We start from the raw sequence: 12,290 nt of genomic DNA on the forward strand, positions 1-12,290 counted from the left end.
GTCACGGGGGAATGATGCTGCCGCCGCTTGAGCCGAACCTATTTATGTGCCGGCACGGTACAGAAGCTGCAACCTGGCAACTCGTCCACCAATCACGACGGTTGGTTTTACGGCTCCGAAACCTGGATCCCATATCTTCTCTAAAATAGAAGCATTTGTTCATGTTCTTTGTAAAAGTATCATAAAGCAGGACAGATGAGACAAATATCATAAAAACTGAAGAGCAGATGAGCACACACATGTTTGTATTACAAAAGAAAATCCACAAATTCATTAGAAATTGGCAGGGCAGGCTGAGGAAGTAGGTAGATGTAAAATGTCTGTAAATGGCGAAAGAACATAAACCCAAGACTGAATAAACGATGTTAAATATCCATGCCAAGGAGACAAAAATATGTTAGGATACAATTACCATTAAGACACCACAAGCAGGTCCGTATCCTGCCGCGATGACTTAAAAGAGTTGGTTATTAGCCACAATGTGTAGGCAGTCTCATGCCAACGGCCATACCACGTTGAGAACACCGCTTCTCGTCCGATCAGCGAAGTTAAGCAACGTTGGGTTTGGTTAGTACTTGGATGGGTGACCGCCTGGGAACACCAAATGCTGTTGGCAATAATGTTTTTTGTTTTGTTTTGTTTTGTTTCGTTTGTTTTTGTTTGAATGGCTGGCTCCACGGGAAATTCACGGAGTTGTGTGGAATAAGGCCTGGTAAAATGAATTAATATGTATGTCATGTTTAAAACAAACTCGCTTAATATAGATATTGTGTGAGGCTTTATACAAAAACAAACAACCAAAACAAAACATGTTGTATATATATATATATATAGCTTAATCCGGGTTTGAACTCGCAACTCCAAGAATACGCATCACTTATATACACTTTACCACTGGACCACTGCTGCAGGACACTAGCTTGATGCTGAGGTATCAATTTAATGACGTAAATGCCATTTCCACAAATAAATGATAATTAAAAAGTATTTGTATGTACAAATCTTTTCTGTTTAAAAGGCTACAATATCAGTTACTGATATAATTTGTGTTAATGTTTCTATACCCACAAGAAGGCATATTTTTGCTTATATGTAAAGGGTACGGAGAAGGAATCCACAGACCATCATTCCCCTCCCCTTCCCTCCCCCCCCCCCCCCCCCCAACTCCCACCTACTACCACCACCACCACCACCACCACCACCAATCACCACCAATCACCACCAATCACCACCACCAATCACCACCACCACATCTAACCGAAAACCCCCTAACACATCAACCCTCCCCCCAATCAACAGGCGAAATAATAACCCTCAAATGCCTGCCTGCCTGCCTGCCTGCAAGCCAATACTAACGGTCTTCTCAGAAAGAAAATCTCTTTGTATCTGTATTACTTGATGAAATGTATGATTCTAATAATGAAAATAAATTTTGATGTCGGTTGTATGAGCATAATGACCAATATGCACATGATATGAATGAATTAAATAGTGTAGTTTTAAGTAATTAGGTTGTAGACACATTAAGCGGATATGATATTTGACGCGTCCAGAACTGGTGATTTTTGGTTTAGTTTTAAATGCACCACCACCACCACCACCACCACCACCATTGCTTCCCCAGAGCCTAATTAAGGACCGGTAAAAGGAGTCAATATGTATGTCATCTATAAAACCAAAGAATGAATAAAAAACACACACAAACCTACATAATAGTATTAGGAAGATTGTATGGCAAAAAAAAAAAAGTATTATTCCCATTGGGTCGTTTGAACTCGCGACTTCCAAAACACCAGCCACACACCTTACAACCCAGCCACCATAGAGTTGGTATAATTGTGCAACTTTAGTTATAAAAGTAAAGTTTTCTCACATTGTATTGATAACTTAAAGGATTTTTTTTTTTTTTTGCATGTACAAATCTTATTGTCTGTTCTATGAAAAGGCTTGATGTAAATTATGTATTTTTTGAATGATTGAATTGTAGGCACATTAAGCGGATTCGATATTTGATATATCCAGAAAAGGCGATTTATGTTCAGTTTTAAAATGCATCACCGTTAACGCTAAAGGACTGGTAAAATGACTCGATGTTTGTCATTTTTAAAATAAACACTAAAACAAGGCCCTTAACATATATAATGTTTGAATATAAATTGAATGCATATAAATACAAAGTGGGAGTGGCTGGCTGGCTGGCTGGCTGGCTGGCTGGCTGGCTGGCTGGCTGGCTGGCTGGCTGGCTGGCTGGCTGGCTGGCTGGCTGGCTGCCTGGCTGCCTGCCTGCCTGCCTGCCTGCCTGCCTGCCTGCCTGCCTGCCTGCCTGCTGCTGCCTGCCTGCCTGCCTGCCTGCCTGCCTGCCTGCCTGCCTGCCTGCCTGCCTGCCTGCCTGCCTGCCTGCCTGCCTGCCTGCCTGCCTGCCTGCCTGTCTGGCTGCCTGGCTGCCTGGCTGCCTGCCTGCCTGCCTGCCTGCCTTGCCTTGCCTTGCCTTGCCTTGCCTTGCCTTGCCTTGCCTTGCCTTGCCTTGCCTTGCCTTGCCTTGCCCTGCCCTGCCTTGGCTGCAGCTGGCTGGCTGGCTGGCTGGCTGGCTGGCCGTAAATCAACTCTTAACAACACCACACCACACCACACCATCACTCATCACCCATCACCCACCACCGGCCCCAGTCTCCCAGCCTCTCTTATATACCCGAGCAGGCCCTTTAAATTATTTGAATTGTTGCACTTCGGCCAATGGCAGGCACGATCGCTGCTGCTCAAACATATTCTGGTTCACAAGTATTAATATATATATATATATATATATAATATATATATATATATATATATATATATTATATATATATATATATATATATATATATTCATGAAACACATTAAAACCTTGATCATTTATTCATTCATTACGTCTAGTGAAGAATTGCTTTTGTTCATTTGTATGATTAAAAATGGATAGAATATGAATTCCTCGCTTAAAGTAAAATATAAAATATATATTGGATTTATATGATTGGTTAATATTCCAAGTGATGCTGAATATCCCCTATAATTTTGTTTTGTTTGTTTGTTATGTACACATTCCAAATGAAATCAATATAAATGTTATTATTAATGTTTGAAAGTTGATTGTCTACTTGAATCTCTCTATTAAAGTGTGTGTGGCTCCGGATGGAGCCTGGTTATGGTATTTGTCGCGGTGGGTGGCAGAAGTGCTTACTTCTTCTCTGTCTTCTTTGGCAAAAGAACTGCCTGAATGTTTGGAAGAACACCTCCCTGTGCAATGGTTACGCCAGACAGAAGTTTGTTGAGTTCTTCGTCGTTGCGGATGGCCAACTGCAAGTGACGTGGGATGATACGGGTCTTCTTGTTGTCACGTGCGGCGTTACCGGCGAGCTCGAGAACTTCGGCAGCGAGGTATTCCATGACGGCTGCCAGGTAGACAGGAGCGCCAGCACCGACGCGTTCGGCGTAGTTGCCCTTACGCAGCAGACGGTGAATTCTGCCCACGGGGAACTGAAGTCCGGCCCTGCTGGAGCGAGACTTTGACTTGCCCTTCACTTTGCCTCCCTTGCCGCGTCCTGACATTGCTGCTGCTGTTGTGGGTTTGTGGTGTTTTAATGCCGGCCCGCAGATCGAGCTTCGTGTTATATACCCCGCTCAGGATCAAGGGAGTCCGCCACTGACCAATCAGCGCGCTCCGCCACGCGACCCGCTCTGAGCTGAGTCGCGAGCGGGATATAAAAGGAAAGCTCGACTCGCGCAAAAGTTCATTATTGTATCGCAACGCCAGCCAGCACGAGCATCATCATGCCACCCAAGGCATCTGGAAAGGCTGCCAAGAAGGCCGGAAAGGCCCAGAAGGCCATTGCCAAGGGCGATAAGAAAAAGAAGCGCAGGAGGAAGGAGAGCTACAGCATCTACATCTACAAAGTGCTGAAGCAGGTCCACCCCGACACTGGTATCTCTTCCAAAGCCATGTCGATCATGAACTCGTTCGTGAACGACATCTTCGAGCGCATCGCCGCCGAGGCTTCTCGCCTGGCCCACTACAACAAGCGTTCCACCATTACCAGTCGGGAGATCCAGACGGCTGTAAGGCTCCTGTTGCCCGGAGAACTGGCCAAGCACGCCGTCTCTGAGGGCACTAAGGCCGTCACCAAGTACACCTCCTCCAAGTAAACGGCTTACTTACTGCCCTGTGGTGGTGGCTTGGCCTCAAACCAACAAACTCGGCTCCATTGGAGCCACACTTTAATTTCTAAAGAGATTGTGAGTGTTAGACACCAATACTATTATAACAAAAACCTCTGTCACTGAAAGCAAATAGCTATAAAATGAGAATATTTATGAAACTGTCTGTGTGTGTTTCTCTCTCTCAGTCTCTGTCTGTCTGTCTGTCTGTCTGTCTGTCTGTCTGTCTGTCTGTCTGTCTGTCTTGTCTGTCTGTCTGTCTGTCTGTCTGTCTGTCTGTCTGTGTCTCTCTCTCTCTCTCTCTCTCTCTCTCTCTCTCTCTCTCTCTCTCTCTCTCTCTCTCTCTCTCTCTCTCTCTCTCTCTCTCTCTCTCTCTCTCTCTCTCTCAACACATATAAGCACTCGGTATCTTTTTTCTAGAGATTAGAGATTCATTGTTATGTTCCACATTAGGATTACTATGCAGGCCACCCTCTTAGGTTTGAAAATGTCAAGAAAACGGTTAATTTAAAATGTCATCTCCTAACTTAACAGATTAAGCCAGAGGACCGAAAACAGAATAAAACAGGACTGGACAGTATGTCACTTATACAAGCTGCTTTTATTTCTAGTACAGTATGACAATTTTTATTTTGGGGGGGTGGGGGGTGGGTGATCCTTGACAGTGCATAAGAGCGAAAAGCGACGGCGTTTTGTTTGTAAGAGAACAGGTTGTACTACAAATGACTTGATTTATTGATATCACGTGTATGTATGACACCTAAATTAGTGTATTTGTTTATTTATTTATTTATTTATTTATTATATGTGTAGATGAAGGTTAATTCATATGACTGATGCTAGGAATGTCTGAAATCTCCTTAGAAGGATATTTTGGCCCTGAGAAGGGCCGAGTTTGGTGTATACTAGGGTGGTCGATTTAGCTTATGCACGCTCTCCACGGATACGGCGAGCAAGCTGAATGTCCTTTGGCATGATGGTGACACGCTTGGCGTGGATGGCACAGAGGTTAGTGTCCTCGAAGAGACCGACCAGGTAAGCCTCGGATGCCTCCTGTAAAGCCATGACGGCAGACGACTGGAAGCGAAGATCGGTCTTGAAGTCCTGGGCAATCTCGCGCACCAGACGCTGGAAGGGAAGTTTCCTGATGAGCAACTCGGTGCTCTTCTGGTAACGACGGATCTCACGCAGGGCGACCGTTCCGGGCCTGTAACGGTGAGGCTTCTTCACACCCCCTGTGGCAGGAGCAGACTTGCGTGCTGCCTTGGTGGCCAGCTGCTTACGAGGAGCCTTGCCTCCCGTGGACTTGCGAGCAGTCTGCTTGGTGCGAGCCATGGTGAACAACTGTGGTTTGTGATGGCCGGCGCCGAAAAATTTTTGCTTATATACGCCGTCTCGAGGCGCTTGCTCGAGCGCCATTGGCTGCTCGACTCGCCTACGTCACCCCGTTGCCCCTCCCCTCCTTCCTCTGGCTGCAGCCAACAGGCGGCTCACCTCAATCACTATTATCGCTGATTTTGCTCTATTTTTTGGATTTGTGCAAAAGTCATTTCACAGGGACGTGAAACAGACGAGTAGGCAACTGCAGTTTTGAAAGCGTTGTGAGAAAGCCGTGTCTATTCGACCACAAGCGTAAAGTAAGGGCAGGCAGGAGTTGCAATGCTACTAGTACGTCCGCTTGATGGGATATAGTCGGGAAATCGTGCGGGCATTCGTCAATTCGATTCACACAACTACAACACCATGACTGGACGCGGCAAGGGAGGCAAGGGACTCGGAAAGGGTGGCGCCAAGCGTCATCGTAAGGTGCTACGTGACAACATCCAGGGCATCACCAAGCCCGCTATTCGTCGCTTAGCTCGTCGTGGCGGCGTCAAGCGTATTTCGGGTCTCATCTACGAAGAGACCCGTGGCGTCCTGAAGGTGTTCCTCGAGAACGTCATCCGTGATGCTGTAACCTACACGGAACACGCCAAGAGGAAGACCGTCACTGCCATGGACGTGGTGTACGCTCTGAAGCGCCAGGGTCGTACCCTCTACGGATTCGGCGGATAAGAGCTTGGCTAATCCATCGATTCCACCCACCACCACCTCAAAACGGGACCTAATTAGGTCCCTATACTTTTTTACTGAAGGGCTTAATAGACGATAACATAAATTGTTTTGATATCAGCTAGCACATTGGGTCTTATGAAATCTATTTTTTATCCTCGCATGCTTAAAGGGACTCTGATTGGGGGGGGGGGGGGGGAAGGTTTGTTACGTTATATACTAGCAGAGCAGGATCATTGGTGGGGGGGGGGGGGGGTGTGAGGGGGAGAGAGAGAGAGAGAGATCTTTCCCAACTCTTCCTTTTTACATGAGTGAGCTACCCGTTTTATTCATTTTATCCTTCTCAGAGCTGTTTTGATAGTATCCAAATGATGGTAAATGAAAAGGGAGGACACGAATATCTACCCAGAATTCAGGACTGGCAATCGATATGCATGTTTGAGTGAGAATCTTTTTCTCTCTCAACTTAGGTATACGTTTATGTCGTACCTAAAAGCGAGAACCACACTATTGGGACAAGTATGCAAGGCCCAATTTTCCTAACAAGCACAGTTAATTTTGTTATTTTCGAACATTTCTTTCCAAATTGGTTTATCCAATTAACAGTATTATATTAAGATCATGAATTGCTGGGTTAGGTTAGGTTAGCTTAGCTTAGGTTAGGTTAGCTTAGCTTAGCTTGGGTTAGCTTAGGTTAGGTTAGGTTAGCTTAGCTTGGGTTAGCATAGGTTAGGTTAGGTTTGATTACATTTCTATGTTAGATTTAACTCAAATTCAAAACAATTGCCAGTCATTCGGCTTGTTAGTCAACTTGCCTCTAATAGGGGCAATTTGTCTAACAAGACTATTTAGTTTTGTGTGTATATATATATATATATATATATATATATATATATATATATATATATATATATATATATATATATATATATATTATTATAGCTTCAAGACTCTGAACCAATATAGAAGCATCAAGAGGAAGTGCTTGTGTTATGGGCCAATAGGCCTTCTGCAGTTACTTCCATTCTTATGTTTTTATTCCCATTGGTTCGTGTTTTATCTTGTGTAAATGTCAATCACCTTACCCAAAACTTTGGTACCATATCACCTCACCCATGTATATATATATATATATATATATATATATATATATATATATATATATATATATATATATATGTATATTATATATATATATAATAGAGATGTATATTATATATTATATATTATATATATATATATTATATATATATATATATATATAATATATATGTATATTATATATAATATATATATATATATATATATATATATATATATATATATATATATATATATATATATATATATAATATACAGAGTAAATCTACCCCAAAAGTAATGATTTATTTGTCTACAAAACTAAACTCTTTTTTGGAATCATATGAGGCCCCTCCACTGAGGGGGGAGGCCTGGATGTTTATTGTCATGTGTATTCATGCTGCTTGCATGTCGTCGTTTATTTTGCCTTTGTTGTTTTTTTGACAGCTTTCTTTGCCTTGGGTGGTTTGGGAGATTTTGAAGCTCTCTTTATTTTGGGCTTTTTGTTCCCAACAACAAGCTGCTGCTGCTGCTGCTGCTTCTTTTTCAAGGCTGTAGGTGGTTTGTTGCTTGTGGCGGCTTTCTTGGGAGTTACCACGGCCTTCTTTGCTGCTGTAGATGGTTTCTTGGTTGTGGTGGCTTTCTTGGGAGTTAGAACGGCCCTCTTCTCTGCTACGGCCAGCTTGAATGATCCACTAGCTCCACTTCCCTTGGTCTGAACAAGAATGCCGTCAGCCACTGCTTTCTTGAGAAATCTTCGGATGTAAATGGCGATCTTGGCAGCCTCGACTTTGTTGTTGGCAACAACGTACTTCTTGATTGCTTGTAGAGACGAGCCCTTACGGTCTTTGAGTGCTGCGACCGCGGCTAGAACCATTTGACTAGTTTTCGGGTGAGCAACCTGGACGCGAGGTTTCCTGGTGGTGGCCACCACAGCAGCAGCAGCCGCAGCCTTCTTGGTAGGCTTTGCTTCTACCATGATGATGATGAACCAACCAAGGTGATGAGAGACGCTCAGACAGTCACGGGGGAATGATGCTGCCGCCGCTTGAGCCGAACCTATTTATGTGCCGGCACGGTACAGAAGCTGCAACCTGGCAACTCGTCCACCAATCACGACGGTTGGTTTTACGGCTCCGAAACCTGGATCCCATATCTTCTCTAAAATAGAAGCATTTGTTCATGTTCTTTGTAAAAGTATCATAAAGCAGGACAGATGAGACAAATATCATAAAAACTGAAGAGCAGATGAGCACACACATGTTTGTATTACAAAAGAAAATCCACAAATTCATTAGAAATTGGCAGGGCAGGCTGAGGAAGTAGGTAGATGTAAAATGTCTGTAAATGGCGAAAGAACATAAACCCAAGACTGAATAAACGATGTTAAATATCCATGCCAAGGAGACAAAAATATGTTAGGATACAATTACCATTAAGACACCACAAGCAGGTCCGTATCCTGCCGCGATGACTTAAAAGAGTTGGTTATTAGCCACAATGTGTAGGCAGTCTCATGCCAACGGCCATACCACGTTGAGAACACCGCTTCTCGTCCGATCAGCGAAGTTAAGCAACGTTGGGTTTGGTTAGTACTTGGATGGGTGACCGCCTGGGAACACCAAATGCTGTTGGCAATAATGTTTTTTGTTTTGTTTTGTTTTGTTTCGTTTGTTTTTGTTTGAATGGCTGGCTCCACGGGAAATTCACGGAGTTGTGTGGAATAAGGCCTGGTAAAATGAATTAATATGTATGTCATGTTTAAAACAAACTCGCTTAATATAGATATTGTGTGAGGCTTTATACAAAAACAAACAACCAAAACAAAACATGTTGTATATATATATATATATATAGCTTAATCCGGGTTTGAACTCGCAACTCCAAGAATACGCATCACTTATATACACTTTACCACTGGACCACTGCTGCAGGACACTAGCTTGATGCTGAGGTATCAATTTAATGACGTAAATGCCATTTCCACAAATAAATGATAATTAAAAAGTATTTGTATGTACAAATCTTTTCTGTTTAAAAGGCTACAATATCAGTTACTGATATAATTTGTGTTAATGTTTCTATACCCACAAGAAGGCATATTTTTGCTTATATGTAAAGGGTACGGAGAAGGAATCCACAGACCATCATTCCCCTCCCCTTCCCTCCCCCCCCCCCCCCACCCCCAACTCCCACCTACTACCACCACCACCACCACCACCACCACCAATCACCACCAATCACCACCAATCACCACCACCAATCACCACCACCACATCTAACCGAAAACCCCCTAACACATCAACCCTCCCCCCAATCAACAGGCGAAATAATAACCCTCAAATGCCTGCCTGCCTGCCTGCCTGCAAGCCAATACTAACGGTCTTCTCAGAAAGAAAATCTCTTTGTATCTGTATTACTTGATGAAATGTATGATTCTAATAATGAAAATAAATTTTGATGTCGGTTGTATGAGCATAATGACCAATATGCACATGATATGAATGAATTAAATAGTGTAGTTTTAAGTAATTAGGTTGTAGACACATTAAGCGGATATGATATTTGACGCGTCCAGAACTGGTGATTTTTGGTTTAGTTTTAAATGCACCACCACCACCACCACCACCACCACCATTGCTTCCCCAGAGCCTAATTAAGGACCGGTAAAAGGAGTCAATATGTATGTCATCTATAAAACCAAAGAATGAATAAAAAAACACACACAAACCTACATAATAGTATTAGGAAGATTGTATGGCAAAAAAAAAAAAGTATTATTCCCATTGGGTCGTTTGAACTCGCGACTTCCAAAACACCAGCCACACACCTTACAACCCAGCCACCATAGAGTTGGTATAATTGTGCAACTTTAGTTATAAAAGTAAAGTTTTCTCACATTGTATTGATAACTTAAAGGATTTTTTTTTTTTTTTGCATGTACAAATCTTATTGTCTGTTCTATGAAAAGGCTTGATGTAAATTATGTATTTTTTGAATGATTGAATTGTAGGCACATTAAGCGGATTCGATATTTGATATATCCAGAAAAGGCGATTTATGTTCAGTTTTAAAATGCATCACCGTTAACGCTAAAGGACTGGTAAAATGACTCGATGTTTGTCATTTTTAAAATAAACACTAAAACAAGGCCCTTAACATATATAATGTTTGAATATAAATTGAATGCATATAAATACAAAGTGGGAGTGGCTGGCTGGCTGGCTGGCTGGCTGGCTGGCTGGCTGGCTGGCTGGCTGGCTGGCTGGCTGGCTGGCTGGCTGGCTGGCTGGCTGCCTGGCTGCCTGCCTGCCTGCCTGCCTGCCTGCCTGCCTGCCTGCCTGCCTGCCTGCCTGCCTGCTGCCTGCCTGCCTGCCTGCCTGCCTGCCTGCCTGCCTGCCTGCCTGCCTGCCTGCCTGCCTGCCTGCCTGCCTGCCTGCCTGTCTGGCTGCCTGGCTGCCTGGCTGCCTGCCTGCCTGCCTGCCTGCCTTGCCTTGCCTTGCCTTGCCTTGCCTTGCCTTGCCTTGCCTTGCCTTGCCTTGCCTTGCCTTGCCTTGCCTTGCCCTGCCCTGCCTTGGCTGCAGCTGGCTGGCTGGCTGGCTGGCTGGCTGGCCGTAAATCAACTCTTAACAACACCACACCACACCACACCATCACTCATCACCCATCACCCACCACCGGCCCCAGTCTCCCAGCCTCTCTTATATACCCGAGCAGGCCCTTTAAATTATTTGAATTGTTGCACTTCGGCCAATGGCAGGCACGATCGCTGCTGCTCAAACATATTCTGGTTCACAAGTATTAATATATATATATATATATATATATATATATATATATATATATATATATATATATATATATATATATTATATATATATATTCATGAAACACATTAAAACCTTGATCATTTATTCATTCATTACGTCTAGTGAAGAATTGCTTTTGTTCATTTGTATGATTAAAAATGGATAGAATATGAATTCCTCGCTTAAAGTAAAATATAAAATATATATTGGATTTATATGATTGGTTAATATTCCAAGTGATGCTGAATATCCCCTATAATTTTGTTTTGTTTGTTTGTTATGTACACATTCCAAATGAAATCAATATAAATGTTATTATTAATGTTTGAAAGTTGATTGTCTACTTGAATCTCTCTATTAAAGTGTGTGTGGCTCCGGATGGAGCCTGGTTATGGTATTTGTCGCGGTGGGTGGCAGAAGTGCTTACTTCTTCTCTGTCTTCTTTGGCAAAAGAACTGCCTGAATGTTTGGAAGAACACCTCCCTGTGCAATGGTTACGCCAGACAGAAGTTTGTTGAGTTCTTCGTCGTTGCGGATGGCCAACTGCAAGTGACGTGGGATGATACGGGTCTTCTTGTTGTCACGTGCGGCGTTACCGGCGAGCTCGAGAACTTCGGCAGCGAGGTATTCCATGACGGCTGCCAGGTAGACAGGAGCGCCAGCACCGACGCGTTCGGCGTAGTTGCCCTTACGCAGCAGACGGTGAATTCTGCCCACGGGGAACTGAAGTCCGGCCCTGCTGGAGCGAGACTTTGACTTGCCCTTCACTTTGCCTCCCTTGCCGCGTCCTGACATTGCTGCTGCTGTTGTGGGTTTGTGGTGTTTTAATGCCGGCCCGCAGATCGAGCTTCGTGTTATATACCCCGCTCAGGATCAAGGGAGTCCGCCACTGACCAATCAGCGCGCTCCGCCACGCGACCCGCTCTGAGCTGAGTCGCGAGCGGGATATAAAAGGAAAGCTCGACTCGCGCAAAAGTTCATTATTGTATCGCAACGCCAGCCAGCACGAGCATCATCATGCCACCCAAGGCATCTGGAAAGGCTGCCAAGAAGGCCGGAAAGGCCCAGAAGGCCATTGCCAAGGGCGATAAGAAAAAGAAGCGCAGGAGGAAGGAGAGCTACAGCATCTACATCTACAAAGTGCTGAAGCAGGTCCAC

The 12,290-nt window shown here is 43.9% G+C and overlaps 2 non-coding genes across 2 annotated transcripts; both read left to right on the plus strand.

Moving 5' to 3' along the window:
• The first annotated feature begins 497 nt into the window (after positions 1 to 497).
• LOC138361257 (5S ribosomal RNA) lies at positions 498 to 616 on the plus strand. The gene has a single exon (XR_011226883.1). It is a non-coding gene; the product is annotated as a 5S ribosomal RNA (ribosomal RNA).
• Positions 617 to 8,841: 8,225 nt separating this feature from the next.
• LOC138361230 (5S ribosomal RNA) lies at positions 8,842 to 8,960 on the plus strand. The gene has a single exon (XR_011226858.1). It is a non-coding gene; the product is annotated as a 5S ribosomal RNA (ribosomal RNA).
• Positions 8,961 to 12,290: the final 3,330 nt, after the last annotated feature.

This window comes from Procambarus clarkii, unplaced genomic scaffold (genome assembly GCF_040958095.1).
Source record: "Procambarus clarkii isolate CNS0578487 unplaced genomic scaffold, FALCON_Pclarkii_2.0 HiC_scaffold_267, whole genome shotgun sequence".
Taxonomy (NCBI): domain Eukaryota; kingdom Metazoa; phylum Arthropoda; class Malacostraca; order Decapoda; family Cambaridae; genus Procambarus; species Procambarus clarkii.